General features: G+C 34.1%; 1 protein-coding gene across 2 annotated transcripts in view; it reads left to right on the top strand.

Annotated features, from left to right (window-relative positions):
• Window positions 1-24,646, top strand: part of LOC100374840 (nonsense-mediated mRNA decay factor SMG8-like) — a 115,335-nt gene that overhangs the window by 48,237 nt on the left and 42,452 nt on the right. Inside the window, exon 21 of one of the 2 annotated variants that reach the window (XM_085490701.1) lies at window positions 22,436-23,324. The exons of the other annotated variant lie outside the window; for it this stretch is intronic. The gene's annotated coding sequence lies outside the window, so the exon portion shown is untranslated. Of the gene's footprint in view, window positions 1-22,435; window positions 23,325-24,646 lie in introns of those variants that run through there. 2 annotated transcript variants of the gene reach the window in all.

The following is a 24,646-nucleotide window of genomic DNA, read 5'->3' as shown; positions in this document are numbered from 1 at the left end:
GGGTGTATTTTATAATTATCAGGCTGAGGGGTCCAGAAATGAAGGGTGTATTTTATAATTATCAGGCTGAGGGGTCCAGAAATCAAGTGTGTATTTTATAATTATCAGGCTGAGCAGTCCAGAAATCAAGGGTGTATTTTATAATTATCAGGCTAAGGGGTCCAGATCCAGTAAGATTGCATAGCATTCACGGAATATTATGGAGGTGAACATGGAATATCAAACATTTCTTACTTCTTAGGCATCAAGATTTAAAGCAAGATTAAAAACAGCCTTGCTTGTCGAGAATTTAGGTAAACAAATAAATCAGTCTGGTTTGTGAATTCAGTAACTACTGATTCAAATTCAAATGTTCAAGACTTAAGATAAATTTAACATATAATACAGTTTTAACATCAGACTGATATTAATCAGGGTGACAGGTTCAGAAATCTAGGGAGTGTCAGGTGAACATTTAACATCAAGTTGAGGGATATGAAGAAGCCCTTAAATTTCTAGAAAATGAGGATGAATATTTGGCATTCTGGGAGATAAAATAATCTTCTGGCTTCAACCAGTGCTGAGTGCTGGTCTAGAAACAGATGCTGACCTATGACCTTATTTGATTAGCACTTCCATGAATGAATAGAATGATCTGCTCAGCAATGTATATTGATTTTCTCCTTTTTTTTATGTAAATCACCACTTTAAAATGATGTTCACACAATTTGTTGATATCTCGAAAACAAAATGGTGTCATAGAATCTTGCAAAGTGACGTCTTGTGTTGATGTACTGCAAACTGACGAATTCATTGCAAAATCAGATAATGCAGAGATCGTGTTTCATCCAGTGTGATTATTTTATTGGTTTTGTAGATAGCAATGTCAGAATTTATTGATTTTTTGCCAAGTGTCAGTAACTAAGACTGCACTCACCATTGTGCTATAAAGGCACTTGGAAGCAAAAGAGCTTTTATTTTTAGACAAAATTGATTAACATTGAACTTGACGATTTACAATATGTTGAGTATTCTGGAAATATTTTCCCGGATTTTTGAAATTTAAAAGTCTTGATGAATCAGGACAAAAAAATCATACATTCTGATCAAATCTTTAAAAGTAATTAAAATCGCATGAATTTTTAATGTTTCAACTGAGCTGGGAAACCTAATTAATACTATACAAATGAGGTCATTCCAAAAAAAATATTTGCATAATCAATATTATTTGAATAGAACCTGATCTTTGGCATTTCATGGAATATAGATGTGAATCACTGAAAACTCTTGAAACTCAATTTGGATTCAAACATGATTGATAAATGCTTTAATCTCTTGAATTGTAATCAACTTTTTTATATGCTTCGTTCAACTCATTATTCTTATTTTATTTTTTGAAATAATATTTTTGCGGATGGCGACAGTTCTAGACATTTAATGTTGTTTCTCCAGACTTTATGTGCAGATTACAGTGCTAGTGCACCGTTACTAGAAACAAATGAACCAAAAAGTATACAACGAATCAAAATAATATGACTTAATCTTTGAAAAGTCTTTAAATTTCTTCATAGTTATTAATTCATTTTAGAAAGGCCTATTGATCAGAGTTGAACCCTGAAAGTAAGTCTTCATGGCTATGAACTTGTAAATAAATTATTGTTTTTGTACACACATGACCTGCTATTTTAAACTTTGATCAGCTTTGGTGATGATGTTGGCCTGAATTAAGGGTCAAATTGTCTTGGGGAAAATGCAAAAAGTTCGGGAAAAGGTCTGGAAAAGTCTTGGAAATCATTTGGCTTTTGATACTATGGACCCTGTTACTAGTATATTTTTCCGCTGTATGAGGGTTGTGTGACCATCTTCTTATTATAATGACTTTGTGGCAAATTACTTTGGGTTAAATTCGGCCGTGTGGAACTAATTTTAAAATTAATTTTGTGATTCTAGTGGTTTAAAATTTAAATACATACATGTATGAACTCATTAACTATTAGTTTTCTCCCTTAGTAATATGCAATAATTGCTTCCGTAATGGGAATTGCATGCTGTTATTGAGGGTACATATATGAGTGGCACTAATAGCCGTGTAATACATGAAGAGTGAACATGTCAGACACACTAATGTCTAGGGAATACAATTAGGGCTTATCTTTAGATTTTTTTTAGTATTGATTCTGTTCCTCAGAAAGTAGATTTACAAACAATTATAATTTTGATAAAAGACATATTTTTCAGACTTTTGCTAATCTGAGAAAACAACAAAATGATAAACTATTGAAAGGATATTAGTAGTGAACTTCATTGACGATTTAAATACGGAAGTCAACTTATATTACAAAAAAAAAATGCCCAATTTTTCAAAAATTTGTTCTAAAATTGGTAACCAATGAAAACTTATGCTCACCTGGTCCAGCATTAATGAAGTAATTAAAAGTACATTATGCAAAATTATTCACAGAAATTGTAATGGAAAAAATATTGGCATTCTAAGATTTATTAATCAAGCTCAAATAAACTACTCCATTCATCAGAATGTTTGCGAGTTGACAAATCTTGTGTTCTAAGGGGAACTACTGTATTAGAAGCCGAATCTCTAATATAAGTCGCACTCATTTCTTTTTAACAATTGAGAACCCAAAATTTACCATTTCTCATATATGTAGATGCTCTAATAGAAGCCACATCCCCTCTATTGCATTATACCATTTTAATATAAGCCGCAGCTTCTAATACAGATTTCACAGTAGCAACTAACAAAGAGCAGGGAATTTGTTATAATTCCGATTTGTAGAAAATATCCATAGTCCCTAAAAATTCCATTATACCGATGTTTACAATTGACTAATTTTCTTCATGTGTAATTTGATAATATCTCTGATAAATATCACACTTGATACAGTCTCGGTGCCACAATGGGTGCTTAACTCAATTGCAGATAGTGAAATGCTAAACACTCATTTCTTGTTGCTATCAACGGTTGGAGATATCTAAGTCATTTAATTTATCTGCAAAAAACCTTAACAACGCTTTAATAGTAGTCAATTGAATTGTTGTTTTTAAGAAAAATGTCTCTGAAATTTATAGAGAAAATAAAAAAAAATGTGACCAAAAACTATTAATAAAAGTAACATTCATACAGTTCTGTGAGAACAAGCACTTTACAAACATATGTCACCTTTTACAAAATAAACATGAGTACTCGGTAATGTTTTACTTAGTTTTTGAACAAGGCCTGCAGCCAATGGGACATTATGTTCATTTGGTTCAAATTATCAAAGAAATCGTAAAAAAAAAAAAATTGGGGTAAAAACCTATGGGATTGAGAGGGTCAAAGGTCATTTGTCTTACAGTTTAGGTGTACAAAATAGTTTATTGTTGTGTAAGAAATGGACGTAGCAAAATGTGTGAATGATGTTGTAAATAGACCATTTTCTGCTCACTGTGAGATCAAGCATTATGCATGAAATCAAACGTAAAAACATGACAAACAAAGGTCATAGCGCCTTAGTGGCGTCAAACATCACGTGGGATTCGACAAACACGAAAGTATTTTGGGGGATATTTCCATGCTTAATAATGTGCTGTACACATTTGATGATGGTCAATTTTGATGAAGTGAGGGTATTCAAACGCAATATTCCTCTGTCAAAGATTGGCCTTTTGATGTGAGCTACGAAATAAAGAAATTCAGGTTCGAAATCAAATTGTTCGATTTTTGCAGTAGACGTTCGGCGCACGTCTTTCACGCAACTCATGTGATCTCGCAGTTGAACGGGAAATCATCTATTGTATTACTAATAGTATTTGTTTTATTAAAATGGTACACTAATATTACGTCAGGTGATTAATTATTCATCAAAATGTTTGATTTGGACAAGTACATTTGTAAATGAATGAACAAACATTAAATATGACAGGTACACTGGCTGAGATTCATTCACTAATGGATGTCAATTTGGGAAACCTTGGTTAAGGTTTACTGGTTCTTGTTTTGGACCAGGTCTGGTTTACACTGAGATAATGCATTAAAATTCTATTTTTAATAAGATCTTGTAATCGTGACAGCGCTGTTTAACGAGAGACGCATTCCATGAGTCTAGTTCTTGTTTTGGACCAGGTCTGGTTTACACTGAGATAAGGAGTCTAGCAGAATGAGTGCATGTTAGTATGCAGTATTTCTGAGAACAAAATCGTTCAGGATATGAACAGGAAGTTTGCTTTTTGATGATCACTCGAAGCATAGTAGTTGCTGGAGCCCAAGTTCAAATCCAACATGTACTTGAAATTAAAACCCCAAAACATGATTGACCCAACCCTGGGTGAGCGACTCTCTAGGTGAGCAAGCCCTAACGCGGGTGGGTGACACCTATCCTGGGTGAATGTACCATAGACTCAATAGGAAGGCCAAAATCACTGAGCAGTATTCATTCTCTAATGGATGTGACTTTAGGAAACCTTTAATAAGATCCATAGAAGTTTGTGTTTCACACCGAGATAATGCATTGAGTTGACCCTTGTCGTGGAGATTACCATGCATTCCTGTTATGTATTCCCATAGTTCAACATAGTTTTTATGGAAAATACACTATATATACATATACATTTTTTTTTTACAAAAAACTTGGAGAGACATGAGTGAAGTGACACATGGCACAACAATATTTTTAAAAATAGTTTGCTTTTAATAATGTCATTAATCAAAAAAAAAAATGACGCAGAAACATCATTCTATTTTGGAGAATTCTCTGTACAGACATGTGTGCCATAATTATGATAATAATGTTACCCTGTTAACCTTATTAAGGTTAGATTAAATCTCAATGTTCTTAACAGTTACTTTTATATTAAATTGGATTAAGCTTAGCTAGTGGCTTTGGCCTTTCACATTAAGTGTAACCTAAGATGTGTGACACTGTCTTATCTGTGTTCATTCCATGTGCTCAAAAATGATGGAATGCCAAGGGGTGAAAAATCAAAATACCTGTTGATTGTTAAATCTAATTAATGTGCAATGAAACCTTAAAGCTGAACTCGGAACGCACATAGCAAATTATTTAGTTTAGGGTTTGAAACTAGAAACTCGATTAAAACAAAACCTGTACAGAGAAAAATTAGAGAATACATTTTGTAAGGAAAAGAAATGTTTGCAGCAACTTTATCTTAATATCATTCAGTCCTCATCTGGGCCGTCTGGCGCTTGAGGCGAAACAAGGAGTTTCCATCTGGCTCTGTCAGCTGCTATCCTGGGGGCAGTCTCAATTAAGCGACAGTCTCTTACTCCTGAGCTCTTTTTCTATTGTCCTTCTTCTCCAGGTTTCTCTTGGCCGACCTCTTAATATACCGGTACATGAAAAAAAATGAATATTGTTTAATTTAGTTTCTTTTTTTGCTGTAATATTTTAGTTATTTATTTGCTACTTCCCTTGAACAACAAAGGCTCACTAATTTTGTTATGCTATCATTATGTTATCAACTTTACTGATTTCGGCCTTTTTTTATTTTTACCTAAATTGAAATTATAAAAGTTATAGAAAATATTTGTATAAACAGACTGAAACATAGAACACATAAACGGATTACATGGTTTTTATTTCTCAAATGAAATCGATGATGACAAAGAGATTATAAGTTGAGGATTTTGTTGTTTTTTCACATGAGTATTAAATACTAGCCACCATTATTGACGCACATGGAATCCCAAAGAAATGCAGGGTAATCCCTTTCTTAAGGCAATAAAATAACCTGGATTGCTTGTCACATTGTTATTCAGATGCATAGTCCTTGGGTTGTCAAGCTTATGTCTTGTAGCTCCAATTGTGTTTTCTCTATTGATTTTGTGACTGGTACGTGTTCTTTAGTAAGACAAGGATCAATCCGATCTCTCAGGTATGTTCTTTCAGTGTTCAATTGCAACAGACTACAATCTTCCAAATATACTAATTTTGTCTTCCTGTCTGTTCAAGAAAAAACAGTAGTTCCACCATGCTTATATTTGTTTATGATTTATTTAATTTTGTTATTTCAGACCTGATTTGGGTATATTTCGAGAACAAAAACTATTATTAAGTAACTTTGGATCTATTCGTTTAACTGTATATCTCATCTTACTTTGTAACATGGCAACAATTATTGTTTTGCAAAAACAAAACAGTATATTGAGTCAATTTTAATATACCTACATATAAATTGCTAAGTCTTTCAGACATTTTATTTTATTCAAAATGAATCACTGGTTGTCATGTTTGTGTTAATGTTTTTCTGACTTCTGTAGTTTAAAGTTGGTACATAGATTTGTCATTCATAATTCATATTTTAATTTAATAGGGTCAAATTTCTCGTTTTTGAAGCAGTTGCCCACAACCACTTCAGTAAAAATTACAGGAACTAACATGATGCGTTTGTGAGTTGTTCCTGCATTGCTGCAGGACCCTGTATTGCCCATAATTTGCTTCAACAAATACATTTAACTGTATTATTTTCGGGAAAGACAAATTTGTAAGAATTGTGTGAGCTAGGAAAAAATGCTAAATTTTGCAGCAAAGAAACATTTCATTTGTATCTTTAAAACAGCAAGTTACGGAAACTATCACATCAGTTTTCTTCTCAAATGTCCTAACTACTATTCCATGACGAAAATTGAAAACAACTGGACCAGATATATTATGCAAAATTGCTATTTTGAGAATAAAATAAAATTGTGTTTGTGGCCGGAAAAATTGTTTTTATTCATGGTGGGGCACAATTTTTGGAAGGTGGTCATTTTGAGGTTGCAACAAGGTTGTCATAGTTACTGTGAAATTTTATCGGGAATTTTTTTTCAAGCTTGTTGTATACTCTCACCTTGGTCAACCTTTGTTGAAATGGACAATAGAGACAATGGTGCTGAGAAGTTTTTTTGATTGAGGAATGTTACCTATTGTTAGATACTGCAAAAAATAATTTCTAAAACACAAGAACACCTACCCCGGTAGTTTTAATGTTCAGAGATAAATACTAGAGGCCTGAGAATCTAAATCATGAGTAATATACTATTTTGAGTTTAACTTATTTTTTTCCCACACAATTAAAAATTGTTTTTAACCTCCATATGTACTTTGTGATATGGACAGGTGGCATACATGTAAGACACTCCAGGCTGGTAGTCTAATAGGGTTTGTCGCTTCACTAATTTCTTCTTTAACTGCATTGTTAGTGTGAAAAGAAAACACACAAACAAATAACTTGATGTGTCCTTCGACCCAAGCACACAATTATATATGACCATGCATAAATTAAAATTCTTTCCTTGAGTTAGTGTGTTAAAACCAGTATGACTATACACACACTGTAATCTTGAGTTTTTAACCGTAGTTGATTTAAACATACTTAACTTCATCTCATGAGATGTTTTCCAAGATGTGTTTATAGCATAATTGTGGTGTATATCATTCACGGTTGTGATGTGTATGCGCTGTTTTATGCACTCGTCTTGGATTTGTGGATCATATAAGGTGATAACCCTGTATTATTTAAAGTCGTTGCACCACTCAAGTGTGACATTTGTGTTGATAAATATTGATTTTCTTACAACCCAATGGGCTCTTCTAATGGAAATCACAAGTATGAGGTTTGACCTGGGCGTGACTTGCACTAATTACTCCTTCGTTACTTTCCAATCACCGAAAAAAATACCTAATTAAAGCTTAGTAACGTGTTAGTTCGTACTCGTTGATCTGTGAAACAGTCAAAGTTGACATCTTTGTTTTCATGAGACCCATACATTGTATATCTCGTGCATGCGTGGCGCGACGACTACCGCCTTTTAAAGCTACTCACGGTATATGTCACATAAAGTTAACAATGATATATTAGAAGAACATCTCCCATACAAGTATAAACCAAAAAAATTGAATTTATTGTATGCTGGAACATTATAATATATTTTGCCGATAGACACTCGCACATCTCATTTATATAGGTGTATGCGCTAATAATAACGAAAGTACAGTATATAAACTACTGGTACATGCAACTCAGGTCTTGTTAAACTGACTTTTGACTGGTTCCTGTCCATTTCATTGTGGAACATTTTGCACAAATTTAATTGAATATTTAAATGTTGGTTTATTTGGTGAAAAATGACAAAAGTTGACTTAACATTGCAGAAAATTAAAGCTAAGCAAGGTACATATGTATATTCACATCCAGTATATATTATGTATGCATGATACCTTAGGGACGATGTCAAAAGATCGATGTCGGATAAAAAACTTATTTCCTTTAGTTTTTTTTTTTTTGGGGGGGGGGGGGGTTTGACCTCAAAAAGTTTCCATCCGACAAAAACGATTTTATTTTTTAATGAAGTCAAACAAATCTTAGAGTATTTGTAGTTTTTTTTTTTTTTCTTCTATCCAATCATGGACAGAAATAACCGAAAAGGGAAAAAAACAGAAAAATGGTTTGGTTCGAGTGTAAATTTGTGCGTCAAATGAGGTGCATTTGTAAAATCTTTTTACACCCACCCGACAGCCAACTGCTATGCAATACTACTGTTCGATTATCAATTTGTATTTAATGGTGAATGTAGTCTGACGCCATGACCAATATTTATCAATTAAGTTTCAGTGGGGGGTAGGGGGGTTTGGAAAAAAACTAAAGGAATTAAGTTTTTTTATCCGACATCGATCTTTTGATGTCATCCCTTATGGATTATAATTTTTTTTGAAAATATGAAAAAAAATTGAGTCCTGAACTAGATATAATAATAATAATACAGTTTTATTACACCGTAATGAAATTACAAATTCATCTTTTGGCTGAAAGTAATAAAAGGAAAGGTAAGTAAAAAAAAACCAAAAAAAAAAACCGAACATTAAAATAACATAAGAATCAGCAGTAAAAATTAATAGTATGATTATGCATCAGCATAGTTTGCGTTAATGCTCAGCAACGACGCCACAGTTTTAATCCCTAACACATGACTTACGCAACACACGCCAGTCGTAATCCCCCTGCACATGACATCAACGTGTGCCCCTATTCATAGTCACGCGACCTTCCATGCTATTTCCATTCACACGCATATTGTAAGCTCATACTCTCGTGACGGTCATTTGCCTAATCCTACTTGCCATACAATTGTCGAGCTTTCCCGTATCCCGCTTCGCCTTAGCATAGTCATTCTACGTTCAGCAAGCGACCTGAACCCGTCTCCAAGCTATCCCACCCACCCACTACCTCATAATTTAAGCATTCAACTCCTGCATCAACCTGTATTATTTCTACATTGTTTCAATAAAGTTAAGGGGGGGGGGTTTCATTGCAGTGCATGCGGGCACCACTCGATTAACACACTGCCATTCTTCATGAATAGAGTCAAACATGCGACTCTGTGCACGAAAATGGTTTCTGTAACGACGGTCGGGTGGTGACCCCTGCGTTGACTGGCCTCGATCAAGTACCATGCTAATCTCTCCGTGATGTGAATCAAATCTGGGACTCACATCACAGAACAGGTTTCGGCGACGACGCTTGACCGTGGCTCACACCCCTTCTGCTCTCAGCAAAGACTTGGTCTCTAGCGTCGTTTCTTAGCATTAATGCAGTTTATGTTTTTCAAAACACACTTTCAGATACCATGTCACATGTCTAATTAGTTTATGATGGTTAGTATTAGTATTATAACATATAAGATGTTATTCATCTGCTTGTAGAGATTGTAAGCTGCACGTCAATCACATTACCCACAACCTGGATGTCCATCGTTGCATCCTGTGACTCCATTAAAGGATAGATACATTGTAACATCTCCTTGGTTCGTTGATCCTCCATTTGAATGCATGATACCCTGACCTTCTGGCATTGAACTTTGATAATTTAAGATGCAATTAAAAAGAAGTCACTTATTTGTGGGTGTTTCGATGACACTTCAAACGAGATGTTGTTCTGGCGGAAATGCTAAGGAGTCGTTAAGTTCACCAGTCCATAACAAGTAGCTGGTGCTTCACATGAGAGTTTTTACAACCATGAAACGAAAATAGCCCTTTCCTTTTGTTCGGTTGTTATTAGCGGTATGTATGATGCGGTTGATTGGACAGAATTACAGACAGAACAGGCGAGTGTTAACATGCATAACCGTCAAGATTCCCCTACACAATATTTTAATTTTCTTTTTATAAATTGTGAAACACTTTTAACCAATTAAATCTATGCATCTCCCAAGTGGAATTGTCAGAGTGAAGGGAGTTGTATGCAAGCACTTGTATTTGATTTTGTATCATCTTCTAATGAAATTGATTTTCATCCAAAATCAAGATGATGAATTTTATTATTTAATATAAGTTTAGTTTTTTAAGTAATTATAAAGTTATCAGTTAAATCTGATTAAAAATGAAATAAAAATAACATGTGTTGAATGTTTGCCGTCTTTATACTATTTTTGCATGTCAGTAGGGGAGGCATACATCAGTCCCTTTTGTTGTAATTTATGCTGTCATTTTCATATAACATTTATTGATCAGAGTTAATTTATTCGCTAGTGATGCTTTCTATGCTTAAAATTTGATGCAGATTTCAAGTTAATCTTGACACAAACATAAATAATCATAAATTTCACATATAAAGAGTGCTGCATAATCTTGTAAATTAACAAAACTGTGAAATATGCGAGATGCTGAATTGTTCGAGTTACGGACACTGAGTTACGAAAACATTGAGTTACAAAAATGACCTTGCCCACTTTTGCGAAATTGTAACTCAATATTTGATTAACAGAATTTTGAGTTATGGGCAACATATATTTTATTTTTTGCTAAACGTCCACATTTAGTAACTTGAACTTTAATTAACAATTAACTGAATTGTTTCTGAAATATGGACGTGGTAATTTTTGTAACTAAATGTTTTCGTAACTTGAGGTTCGTAACTCAGCATCTCAAATTATGCACGTTTTCAGAATCTGATTGTATGATTATTTGCGACACTAATCTGAATGTTCTGGTTTAATGCTGAGCTTGTATGCTATGTAATGTTTTCATCTGACTATATTTAACTAAAAAGTTTTCTAGATACATGTACATGTATGTCCTTGTGAATATCCGCTCTGGATTGTTTTCTGTAAACAGTCTAGTGGATCCTCAATGTGAATGGATAACCAATGCATTGTTACTGTACAATTGAAGTGACGATCCATGCAGTTATACCCTCCCTATGTGTTCAGTCTCTTTCTTTGCATGACCTGCGGTTAAACTGATACCAACATGGTGACCTAGCATTGCTTGCACTCAGCTTTAATGCCGTCCTAAGAAAAGAAATTCACAACACACCTTAATAGTATTTTCTTTGATGAGAAAGTATGCAAAATGTACAAAAGCTGGCCATTATGGCTGGCTTAACCTTTTCACCTCCATTTCTTGAAGGGTGAAGCAACCTCGATAAGTATCACAATGAGATTCTTAGAAGAATGAAACGTGTACGACAGTGTACCCAGCAGTACTGCCTTTGTCACATCGGATCAATTGTTAAAATCTGTTGCTGCACATTACAGCATTAAGAGTCGGCTGTCCTAAAGCCGTAAAACAACTTTATTGACTCATCTACCTGGCGATCAAACTTTTAATACTTCAACTTATTACTTTTAAAATGAACCCACCTTCCTTAACTAACCCCAAGTAATCGCAGTAATCACTGATCAAGCCTAAAGCGATATCCAGTATGCGTCTCACTAATATCTTCACTTTCTGTCATCTGCCACTGAGAAAGTAATATGTACAATCAAGCCGTGATATTTACCTGTTAATCTCGGTGATTTATCTTTGCAGCCTATGATCTAATGCCTTTGCTGGATTCATTTTTAGATCGGTAATAGCTCGTCTTTGTGGTGATAAGATACAGTACTTTCGACTCGTGTTATAATCTGCTTTGCTCCTTTCAACGTAACTGTATCATTAATACTGTGCACTTCAAAGTAGGAATAGAGAAGTCATGAAATAGTCTGAATTTTTTCGTTAAGTGGTGTTTTTAATTCAATTTTTAATTAAGCCTTATCTGGATTAGCTGTGAGAACACTTTTTACTATGATGTATCTTAGTGTCACTGACTATTTAGTCTAGTGGGGTGTATGCAGTAAATAGTAAAATGTTTGAGTTCGCGATCGATGAAACTTGTTCATGAATATACAGGGCTATAAATTATGGGTGAAATTTTGGAGCCTTTTAGATACAAAAATGTTGTTGTTAAAGTAACGAGACATTACAATCACAAAACAAGATAGATTACTCCTAGTTCATTCTCTGATACATGGCTTTATTTTCTGTTTCCATGGCTTCTGAGTGCTGCTTGGTATGAGATACTGAAAGCCACCTGTATTATATTGACATATCCACCAAAATTGACACAAAAGAAATTTCCCAAAACACGCATTTCTGTGAAATTGATATAACATTTTGTAGTGAAAATTGCCCCAAAGATCTTTAGACACTGTGAGTTTCATGAAATTTTAAGTATCTTCAATTCTTGAACTGATTAAATGTCTGGCGGAAAAAGTTTAGCATTTACAGCATGTTTACCATGGATGTCTCAACAATAGCGAAAGTGTCAAATTTAGTGAGATTGATTTACGAGAGAGGTATTATTGTAGTGGTGTGCTTATACCGATACAATACAACCAAAACAAACACCCTTGTTGGCTTTATTTTAACTGGTATTCAACTCAAAAAAACACCAAGTAAAATTTTCACCACTGCAAAATTTGTCGCATCCCAGCAAATTAAAGAACTGAAGCAATTTGTCTTGCGTAATGTAATCTGTTCACTGTACATTATATCAATGACTGTTGTAACCCAGACATAAAAGTCTCTTAGAAAATCAAGCTTCTTGTCTCAACATGTTCCACATCACAATGAAAATTAAATAGCCATCATAAGTTGCTTTGATTACATAATGATAAGATCATAATACTCAGGATGCAATACAAGTGTCCTTTATAATTTTTACTTCTCTGATGAATTTATCATCTTTATTCGATGATCATAGAAAAATGTAGTGTTTGTCCTCTCAAAACAAGCTCAAAATAATTCAGTAATTTAACCTATTCATTACAATCACTCAAATGTTATCTCATTTACCAGTATTCTCCTATTTGTAGTATGGACACTAAAAATGATATATAAGCTAAAAACAACTGAACTAGTAACATCTGCTTTCTGTTCTAGTATTTTAGAGCAAATATTATAAAATATTAAGTATTACACATAGTCATCAACTGGTAGTACAGTGAATTCATAGTTCACCGTCAGACATAATCAAATCCTACCAAAAAAAAAAGGATGAGGCCTACCCTGGGCGAGGGTGCTACAGACTCAATGGTGAAGTCAATATTACTATGATCCTATTTTCATTCACTATTGAACACAACTTTAGGAGATACCTTGGTAAAAGGACAGTGGGTATCATGGTTGACACTGGCATAGTCTGGTTGATATTGAGATGGCCTAGTTGACATCGAGATAGCCTGGTTGATACTGAGACAGTGTGGTTGATACCAGGATGGCCTGGTTGATACTGAGACAGTGTGGTTGATACCAGGATGGCCTGGTTGACACTGGGATAGAATTGGTTGACACCTGTATAGACTGGTTGACACTGGAATAGAATTGGTTGAGACCTGTCTAGACTGGTTGACACTGGGATAGAATTGGTTGACACCTGTATAGACTGGTTGACACTGGGATAGAATTGGTTGACACCTGTATAGACTGGTTGACACTGGGATAGAATTGGTTGACACCTGTATAGACTGGTTGACACTGGGATAGAATTGGTTGAGACCTGTCTAGACTGGTTGACACTGGGATAGAATTGGTTGACACCTGTATAGACTGGTTGACACTGGGATAAAATTGGTTGAGACCTGTCTAGACTGGTTGACACTGGGATAGTATTGGTTGAGACCTGTATAGACTGTTTGACACTGGGATAGAATTGGTTAACGCCGGTATAGACTGTTTGACACTGGGATAGAATTGGTTGAGACCTGTATAGACTGTTTGACACTGGAATAGAATTCGATTACACTGGAATAGAATTGGGATAGAATTGATGACACTGGGATAGAATTGGTTGACACCTGTCTAGACTGGTTGACACTGGGATAGAATTGGTTGAGACCTGTCTAGACTGGTTGACACTGGAATAGAATTCGATTACACTGGAATAGAATTGGGATAGAATTGATGACACTGGGATAGAATTGGTTGACACCTGTCTAGACTGGTTGACACTGGGATAGAATTGGTTGACACCTGTATAGACTGGTTGACACTGGGATAAAATTGGTTGAGACCTGTCTAGACTGGTTGACACTGGGATAGAATTGGTTGACACCTGTATAGACTGGTTGACACTGGGATAGAATTGGTTGAGACCTGTCTAGACTGGTTGACACTGGGATAGAATTGGTTGACACCTGTATAGACTGGTTGACACTGGAATAGAATTCGATTACACTGGAATAGAATTGGGATAGAATTGATGACACTGGGATAGAATTGGTTGAGACCTGTATAGACTGGTTGACACTGGGATAGAATTGGTTGAGACCTGTCTAGACTGGTTGACACTGGGATAGAATTGGTTGACACCTGTATAGACTGGTTGACACTGGAATAGAATTCGATTACACTGGAATAGAATTGGGATAGAATTGATGACACTGGGATAGAATTGGTTGACACCTGTCTAGACTGGTTGACACTGGGATAGAATTGGTTGAGACCTGTCTAGACTGGTTGACACTGGAATAGAATTCGATTACACTGGAATAGAATTGGGATAGAATTGATGACACTGGGATAGAATTGGTTGACACCTGTCTAGACTGGTTGACACTGGGATAGAATTGGTTGACACCTGTATAGACTGGTTGACACTGGGATAAAATTGGTTGAGACCTGTCTAGACTGGTTGACACTGGGATAGTATTGGTCGAGACCTGTATAGACTGTTTGACACTGGGATAGAATTGGTTAACGCCGGTATAGACTGTTTGACACTGGGATAGAATTGGTTGAGACCTGTATAGACTGTTTGACACTGGGATAGAATTGGTTGACACCTGTATAGACTGGTTGACACTGGGATAGAATTGGTTGAGACCTGTCTAGACTGTTTGACACTGGGATAGAATTGGTTGAGACCTGTATAGACTGGTTGACACTGGAATAGAATTCGATTACACTGGAATAGAATTGGGATAGAATTGATGACACTGGGATAGAATTGGTTGACACCTGTCTAGACTGGTTGACACTGGGATAGAATTGGTTGACACCTGTATAGACTGGTTGACACTGGAATAGAATTCGATTACACTGGAATAGAATTGGGATAGAGTTGATGACACTGGGATAGAATTGGTTAACACCTGTCTAGACTGGTTGACACTGGGATAGAATTGGTTGACACCTGTATAGACTGGTTGACACTGGGATAAAATTGGTTGAGACCTGTCTAGACTGGTTGACACTGGGATAGTATTGGTTGAGACCTGTATAGACTGTTTGACACTGGGATAGAATTGGTTAACGCCGGTATAGACTGTTTGACACTGGGATAGAATTGGTTAACGCCGGTATAGACTGTTTGACACTGGGATAGAATTGGTTGAGACCTGTATAGACTGGTTGACACTGGAATAGAATTCGATTACACCGGTATAGACTGTTTGACACTGGGATAGAATTGGTTGAGACCGGTATAGACTGTTTGACACTGGGATAGAATTGGTTGAGACCTGTATAGATTGTTTGACACTGGGATAGAATTGGTTAACACCGGTATAGACTGGTTGACACAAGATAGCATGATTGATACCAGTATAGCTGGTCAGGAGGGGTAATATGGACAAATATTACATGGCTTTATATAACTGATATTACATGATACATATGATAAAAATATTGTAAAATAAACCAGGTATTATTTATTTCTATTTAACGCTCTAAAACCTATAGGTAATGCGAATATATAGATTGAAATATTGATTAAATGACACAGGAAATGAGTATGATGTAAAGTATGGATTTTTTGCCGACCTGAGCAGTGTACTTAATTCTCTTTTTTTTTATAGTCATGTACATTCAAGTCTCTTTGTTGCCTAGTTACATAGATTCTAATGGATGATGATGATGTCATATTGTGCTCTTTTGTACACACCGCTTACAGACATGGTCGTGTCATAAAGGTTGTGTACAGGGGATGGGGAGTGATATCTTTTAATTCTAGGGCAAATATAGAGAGGGGCCTTTGCCAGGCTACCATATTTTGTCCATTAAAAGTGCATGTGCTTTATATAAGACTCAAATGGCAGGTGTATATAAGATAAGATATTTTAATAATAATGATAATAATAATGAATTTATTGCATCCTTAGAAATAATTTCCAATGGTTGACAGCATTAAAATGTTAGTAATAAAGTACAATATCAGTTATTGTTATTTCTGATTTCAAATATTTTGTATAAGTATTCACCAACTTGTCTTATTAATACATCTTCTCTTGAACTCATAATATCTGGTCATCACCAGATTAATGATCCACTATGCAATATATGCAGTTTTTTGGTGATGCATACTCGTACAGTAGATTTCTGTTCACAGTGTGGTCATACTCTGATATCTTTACATAAGAGTTGGTAATTGAAACTCTCATGTACATGTAGGATAAGTCCTTCAATTATTATAAAAATGGTTTCACCAATAAACCAAACTGAATTAGAACAGAGCTCTCTTCCAAAGTCTCTTCTAAAGCTCAATGTAGTAGACATAGCTGACATACATTGCTCAAGCCTGATATTTTGAACACAAGATTGAGCTCACTTGGTTTACCAAGTTGGAATGCTCATGTTGCCAAATGTGCATGTTTTATTTCTATGAATCTATTACAGATACCATTTAAGTTGTGTATTTATGTTTAATACAGTTTTAACCTTCCAACCTCTAACTACTGTCCCCTTATGGGGTCTTTGGGGTTTTTCATATGGTGGCTTCTGCGCATGCGCCAACCAAGCGCCGGTTTATGAAATAAATTATCGTCAGCAGTCCTTGACTGCTCAACCTTATTCTCTGTCTATCGCTTCTTTGACTTAGCCTAGTTTTGACAGTTCATTTAACTTTTTTTTAATTATATAAATATATATAAGATGTTGCAACAATTTTAATGAAATGTTGAATGAACCTGTAGATGCTCTGGGACACTGTGAAGACCTGATTAGTTGTGCGTTAAAATTTGTACATATTAATTACCTAATTTGCATAATGATTAATAAATTTTGACTTTTCTGCTGATATCTAAAGCACCAGTCATCAAGAATTGTAACATAAGTGCTCTTGGGTGCTCCATAGGCCTGTTTAGTTTCTTTGTTGAAATCTGTGAATATTAATTTTCTAATTTGCATGAAAATAATAAATTTTGACTTTTCTGCTGATATCTAAAGCGCCAATCATGAAAAACATTGTAACATAAGTGCTCTTGGATGCTCCACAGGCCTGTTTAGTTTCTTTGTTGAAATCTGTGCATATTACTTACCTAATTTGAATAAATTAGCGCACAGGTATCTCAATACAGATCTTATGAAAATTTAATTCATAGGCACTCTGGTTATTCCATAGAAGTATGTAGTTTAGGGTTGAAAACATACATATTAATTACCTAATTAAGTAATAAATGAGCCAATTTTTAGTTGTTCCACAGATCTCAAGTACCACTGTCCTGTTTTCAATGAAACTTGGTACATGTATGCTCTGGGGTAATCAATAGAATTGATTAGTTTAGGATTAAATAAAATACATATTGATTACCTAATTTGCATAAATCAGACAATATCAGGCCCAATTATTTCTCACCCCACCCACTTCCAGACCCTGTTTTTATTAATATACCCACTTGTAGACCAACATGTTTGTCTGATTTCACTACTGCAAAACTTGTGTGCATTGCCAAGATGTCTTGTATATAGAACAGGTCAGAGTAAAAAATACGTACAGCACTGAAATATCTGAAATATCACTATTGGCTTTCAAATACTGTAAAATACTTTATTTTAGCTGGAATTAATTTTCGCTGAAAACATTTTTTAAGTGATTTTTGACAAGTTGAATGTAAAACATAGGAAAAAATGTATATTCGCTGGATTCTATTTTCACTGAACCAGAGAAAATAGTGAAAATTAATTCCAAAGAAAATAAAGTATACTACAGTAACAGTTTTCAGGTGTTTTTCCCAAAATAATTAGAGATTTCTCAAACCTTTTACATTTGAAAAAATCCAACCTACATCTATACCATAAATGTGTCAACATTAATACACAGGAGTTCTTTCTAAGCTGCCTAGAGTCTTTTCTAGTTACTGCATATCAAAATGGATCATCAAATATTAATATTAATAACACATAATAAATTGTCTAGTAGCTGAAATCCTCTTGAGTTTACTATTCTATCATTAGTTACTTAATTTCCTGTTTTACTTAGAATTCTAATTACTATCTGTATTACCATGACAGTCGCAGTGATTTTATCAGTATCATTACCCAGAAATCCTTGCGGGATGAAGCAAGAGATTTAATTGGTTGATGTTGATTACATACTTTGAATTGATGTGAACATCAGTGTATACAGTGAAATTACATTCACATGGAGAAGGTCTGAATGCAAACTGGTAGTTTTGACTTCTTGTAATTTTTAGTTCAATGCAATGTAGGTCTGCTTGGCTATAGGAATGGTATTGAGTCTGAAGTCTGTCTGGATATCTGGATGGATGTGGGCAACTTCTTCTCAATAACAGATAAAATGTTTTACTCGATTATTGTTGTGTACTGGCCTTGATAAGTGTAGATGGGAATTGATTCATGAAAAGTCAATCTGCCAAAAATTATGCAAATTAGCTATTAAAAACTATTAAAATGCTTAAAATAATTTCTATGTGATATTGATAGTGTACATGTATTGGGTTGATCTCTATCAGTTTTATTCATTTCATGATGATATATTCAATGTTATTTTTCATTTTCTCCTTGAAATTTACCATCTTAACTGCATCTCTGTGAGATTTGTTCATTTCATGATGATAACTTCAATCTCTATTTTGGCAGATATTTATTTTTGGTAAAAAATATTATTTTCAACCTTCTTACAAACTACTAGCTCAATTGCTTTCAATTTGGTACTTAGTATGTACTGTAAAATCTGTATTAAAAGTGGCGGCTTCTATTAAAATCATACAATGCAACAGAGGGGATGCGGCTTCCATTTTTGGGTCTCAATTGTTCAAAAAAAATGGGTGTGTGATGCGGCTTCTCATACAGATTTTACAATAGGTGCCTTTGGTAGACCTCTGTCTGATTTATTAATTTATTTATCTTCAATTCTCTATTTTAGTAAAAAATGCTATTTTTGATATCTTCTTTAAAACTATCAGCTCATTTATTTTGTTACTTGGTTGGATATCTTCAACATTAAAATCAAAATGTATTATTTTTATATTCCATATAAAATTTTTATTCTATTCAATACATTTAAAATAGTCTAATACTGTATATGTAGTACTTTGATTGTAACTCAAAAATTGATTTTAAAATTGATCCTAAACTTTATGATGTAATCAATTTGTTTTTTACTTTTATTGAGAAGGTTTGACATAATTAGAGATACAAGACAGGTGATATTGACATGTGGGTTAGACGAACGTCATATATATTGATTGTTTTAAACACTCTTTCTAATATTGCTATAATCACTTGCAGAAGTATGAATATAACATCCGTTTGCTTAAAGCAAGTTACACTAAGTGAAAATATAATAATAACTTTATTACTCAACAATTATCATCTGTGGGTAATGTATGGTAAGAAAAATACAACAATAAAGAGAAAATTTCAATAACAATACTATAAAGAAAAAATTAAAAAAAAAGAAAACGTTATTTTTTGAATATTGTTTGTATTAGGTATTTAATTAGTGGAAAACTGTTGTTGCACATGTTTATAAAATTGTTTATTCTATTCTGTTTATTTATTATGTTACATTCTATGAACAGCAATTTTCGTTCTTTCTTATAGCGCTCACAGTCTAAAATAACATGGATTTCATTTTCCACTTTTTTATCATTACATTTTGTACATATTCTATCTTTTTCTTCCACTTTTGGCTTCCTTCTTCGTCCTAATTCAATTTCTAGATTATGGTCACTGATTCTGAATTTTGTTAATATTCTTCTTATGCTAAAGTCCTTTATTTCCTCTAGGTATTTTTCAATTTTAAATATTGTATGTTCGAAAGATGATCTTAGTTTGTAGTAGTTATACTTTAATGCATAATTTTTTCCACTAAAACTTTGGTACAACATTTTGTGCATTTTTTTCAGTAGTTTTATAATCATGTTGGATTAAATTAATATAATTTCTACTTGGGTACATTTCTTTATTACAAATTCTCGGCAGTGAACATTTTCACTGCCTGGTAACCACAACCGGTGAAAACATTGGTCAAAAACTCTCAAAAAACTGTACTTTGGGCTAGTTGTTGGGACTCCCCTGAACAGTGTCACATGTATAAATTTGGTTGCTCAGGAGTTGAGTACGTGCTGTTTCCTTGACTTTGGACGTTTTCACTGGCTCTACGGCCGGCGTTTCACAGCAGCTCACGCAGAGCGCATAGAAATACATAGTACATGGTGTGACGTTCTGTGACATAGCTCCGCTCGAGGATAATCACAAAATTATTATGCAGATTTATTTTGTAAATTTGATCTTCATAAGGGCAAAAGTCAATCGGTTAATGAGTCTGTTTCCCTGGGATACAACACAATGGTATTTTCTGTCAGAATCATTTGTAATAACATCTTTTTAAATTCTAGTAATACTTTACGTTTACAGTCGGTTCTCAGAGATGATCAATTTCAATCAAAATCGGTATGACAATACATTACTCATTGCAAGAGCATATTTTGACTTTTTTGAGAGAGAGTATGATCACAATAACACGGAACAAATGTTCTGACAATAACTACATCAGTATTATGCCCTGAATTTATTATTATGTAAAATAAGCAATTGCACTTAAAAAATCAAGTTAATAGAATGAACTTGATAGTCTCAAATTTAATTAAAGCATGCAGTCTATATTTATCAGGTTGAAGATGTAATCACCAGCAGTTTCCCCCAATAATGTTAATTATTTGCCGTAATCCTTTTTAATCTTGATAAGCATGAAGTCATGAACTGTGTGATAATGTATTGAGGTTATTATGAGGATACGGTAAAGTATGTATGGAGGCAGTACAGCGATCACATTAAGCAACTCATAACAAATGTTGATGCAGTCCTGTACTGCCTGAATGCATACTTTCTGGAATTCTTGTGATAACCCTATCATCTTTTCTTTGCTTGTAGTAATAATTTAATGGGTAACAGTAAAAAACTGTTAAACTGTTTGAAAGTTTGCATTCTTTTTTCATCATTTTTACTCCCCGTTTGAACACAGTCCGAAAAAGGGGACTTATGTTTTGACCTCCGTGCTTCCGTGCGTGCGTGTGTGCGTGCGTCAAATTTTAAATATTCATTATACATCATGTCATAAATATACAGATATATTGGTTTGAAGATCCTATTAAAAATGGCCGAATGGTGGCCATTTTTGTGCTACAAAATCATCAAAATCAAGCATTTCTTGGCTGTTTACAGATGGATTTTGTTCAAACTTGTCTACAATGCTTTCATGTCCAATGTAAACAAAGGCAATAGTTAAATTGTGAAGTCAATAACCTGGAGCATGTTCAATCCTGATGGCACAGTTTATGTTTTGAATTTTTACGCAATAATGGTTTTTGATGCTAGATGTATTATAATTAGTTTTACAGCATGCATGGTCAATTATTATTATAATAGCTAATGTTGTTACTCTGCATTTAAGTGAAAATGTGATTGTCCTGAGAATAGATTTCTCATTAAAAGATTAGCATTTCAGCAGCATTGTGTGCTTGCTCTTTTTGAAATTCCAGACAAAGCAATTAATTACTGTATCCCTTAAGGTTTTTATATCTAGTACATGTATATGTAAACTTCTCTCTCTCTCTCTCTCTCTCTCTGACCTTATTATCACCACATTCTCATTACCCAATCTAGGCAAGCGCCAAATACTTTTTAATCCTTCATTTGCAGTGGGATTGCAGCAGTTTTGTCCAGGCAACCAATCTTGGTCTATGCTAAGTTTTGATTCTGACTCTTTATTAGAACCTGGATTTCTATACTCATTTTGGTATGTGTTGGCTTGGTGCTGACTCTATGCACGTGCTGAGATCTATAACATGAACATCAATATTGTATGTTTGTTGTTCTGAAAGTCCCTTCAAATTGAAGTTGTGAATTAACGGTTTGTTTTTCTCTTAAAAAGTGTCTCTTTTTTCTGTTTTCTTGCTTTTAAGGTAAAACCTGAGAGTAACGTGTATCGATAATGGGTTGGAATCTTATGACAAGACAAGTTAGAAAAATTTGGTAAACATTTCATGAAAAGGTTTTGAAAAAGAAACTACTAAATGCCCTGAAATAATTGCAGCGTAAAGAATCTGTGTTACTGTAAAATACTTTATTTTAGCTGGAAATAATTTTGGTTGTTTTGTATTTCACTGATATTTGTTGAGTTAAATGTAAAATACGGTATATTCGCTGGATTGGATCTTTCATTGAGAATTGCAAAAATTAATTCTAAGCGAAAATAAAGTATTCTACAGTATTTGTTTCAAATGAACACTTACATTACATTTCTCTGTTGTGCATTCAATGATTAAATGACAATTGACTGTGGCTGAGGCTTGATGGGATCAGAAAAAATGTTATCTCTAGTGTTTTTTTTACAAAATTAAAAAAAGTATGATTCAAGAGTGTCATCTAATCAAACTTTGCTTTAATAGAAGTTCATCTCCAAATAAAAATAATATTGTATTTAGTGTATGCTGCCTCATTAAAATACACCATGGACAATTATGTAAACACATTTGCTACTAATACAAAAAATAACATATCATAGCTTTTGTGTGATTGTCTTTAGAATGTGCTATGTTTTATTTGGGTCATCGCACATTCATTATCTGAACGTTGTCGTCTATCTATATTGATGGTTGCATAATAATCTGCTGATCAGGCTGTCTGCACATGGCTGATTAATTGTGGCTTTCATTCCAATGTACGTCAATAATTAAAACCAATCTTAGTTAAACCCTGTATATTGACATTGCGGTTATCAATTGTGATTTACACGACACGACTTCATGGATATCAACCAAATGAAATAAAAGTGTAGTGTCCTATCATTTATATTGGCTATGGCTTGTCAGTGATGTTGTCTATGCAAAGAATACAAAAAAAAGTAATAGAATAGAATTATTAAATGTAGGTATAATATATCAATTATAAATATACTCAGAAGTTTTTTATGTTGATTCGTCCCATATTAAATTTTGAAAACACAACTTTGTCATCTGAAATATTGTTTTACAAATTGTGAATGATGAGGGAATAACGAAAAGGTGTTTTTTTTTTTGAAAAAGAAATTTGGAAAAATCATTCATAACAGTGACAAACTATGAAATGCCATGACTAGTTTAGTCCTGCCCAGATGGTCTATCCTCCATGTGGTGCACTGACATGACAGTTGAGTATAACAAGTCATATATAATGTATCACTGTGAAGAATTCAATTTATAATTATAGTATTGTTGTATATAAGAAGTGTAATAACAGAGGTAATATAAAAACACTACATGAGATGACTTTAAAACATTACCCCCTGCTAGTAACAAAATAAAAAAACTGTTGATCAGAACAGATTTGGCATGCCTTGTGCCATTGCAGATTAGATACGACTCATTTGCTTCAAAATTTGTTTTCATGTCATTTTCTATAGCTGTTCTCTTATTTTGAAGAAAATAGACGTGAAATGACAAGTTTATTTTTTCCCAAAGTTATGGATTTTGTTTTCTATGTTGTATCCTCCCCAGGGAAAATGCAGGATGTTCAGTCAGGGAGGGGGAGGGGTGCACTTTTACAATGACATCATTGTAGGATATACATATATGCATACGAGTACTGACAGATTTAGAAGGTCTCGTCTAACTCCTCCACCGGATGCCTTCAAAGGCAAATGTGAATTCCTTCATGGATTACCATCCACGCAGCTTATACTCCACTTGTTAAGGGCAGCTTTGGGGTCTATGGCATGCAATGTATCAAAATTTAATGTCCATTAAAACTAATAGTAATCAGTGCCCTTCTCCACCATGCTATTCAAGATGTACCTCCTTTTAGTTTGTATTACGCAATGATAGTGGCATTTTATATTGATTACATGCTTTGCTGCCTCACGCAACAATGATGTCATCCTTTGCCACCTGCTGGATAGTCACGCTACCATTCAATCACATTCTGTTCACCATCCCCCTGAGACGCAGTGAGAAATATCAATCAAGATTGTAAAATTGTGTGTAGACTGCTTTTAATTAAGTTTTAAAACTCTGAGCCCTTAAAGGAAAAGTGAATCTAGCCCACATTCATGACTGTAGTTTTCATGAACTAGTATGAATACTTTAAGAGGATTTTTTTTATCGTTGCACACGTTGTGTGAATGAGAGCCTCATGAA

Source organism: Saccoglossus kowalevskii, chromosome 15, assembly GCF_978046115.1.
Source record: "Saccoglossus kowalevskii chromosome 15, keSacKowa6.1, whole genome shotgun sequence".
Lineage (NCBI taxonomy): Eukaryota > Metazoa > Hemichordata > Enteropneusta > Harrimaniidae > Saccoglossus > Saccoglossus kowalevskii.
This window is presented reverse-complemented; position numbering and strand designations above follow the sequence as displayed.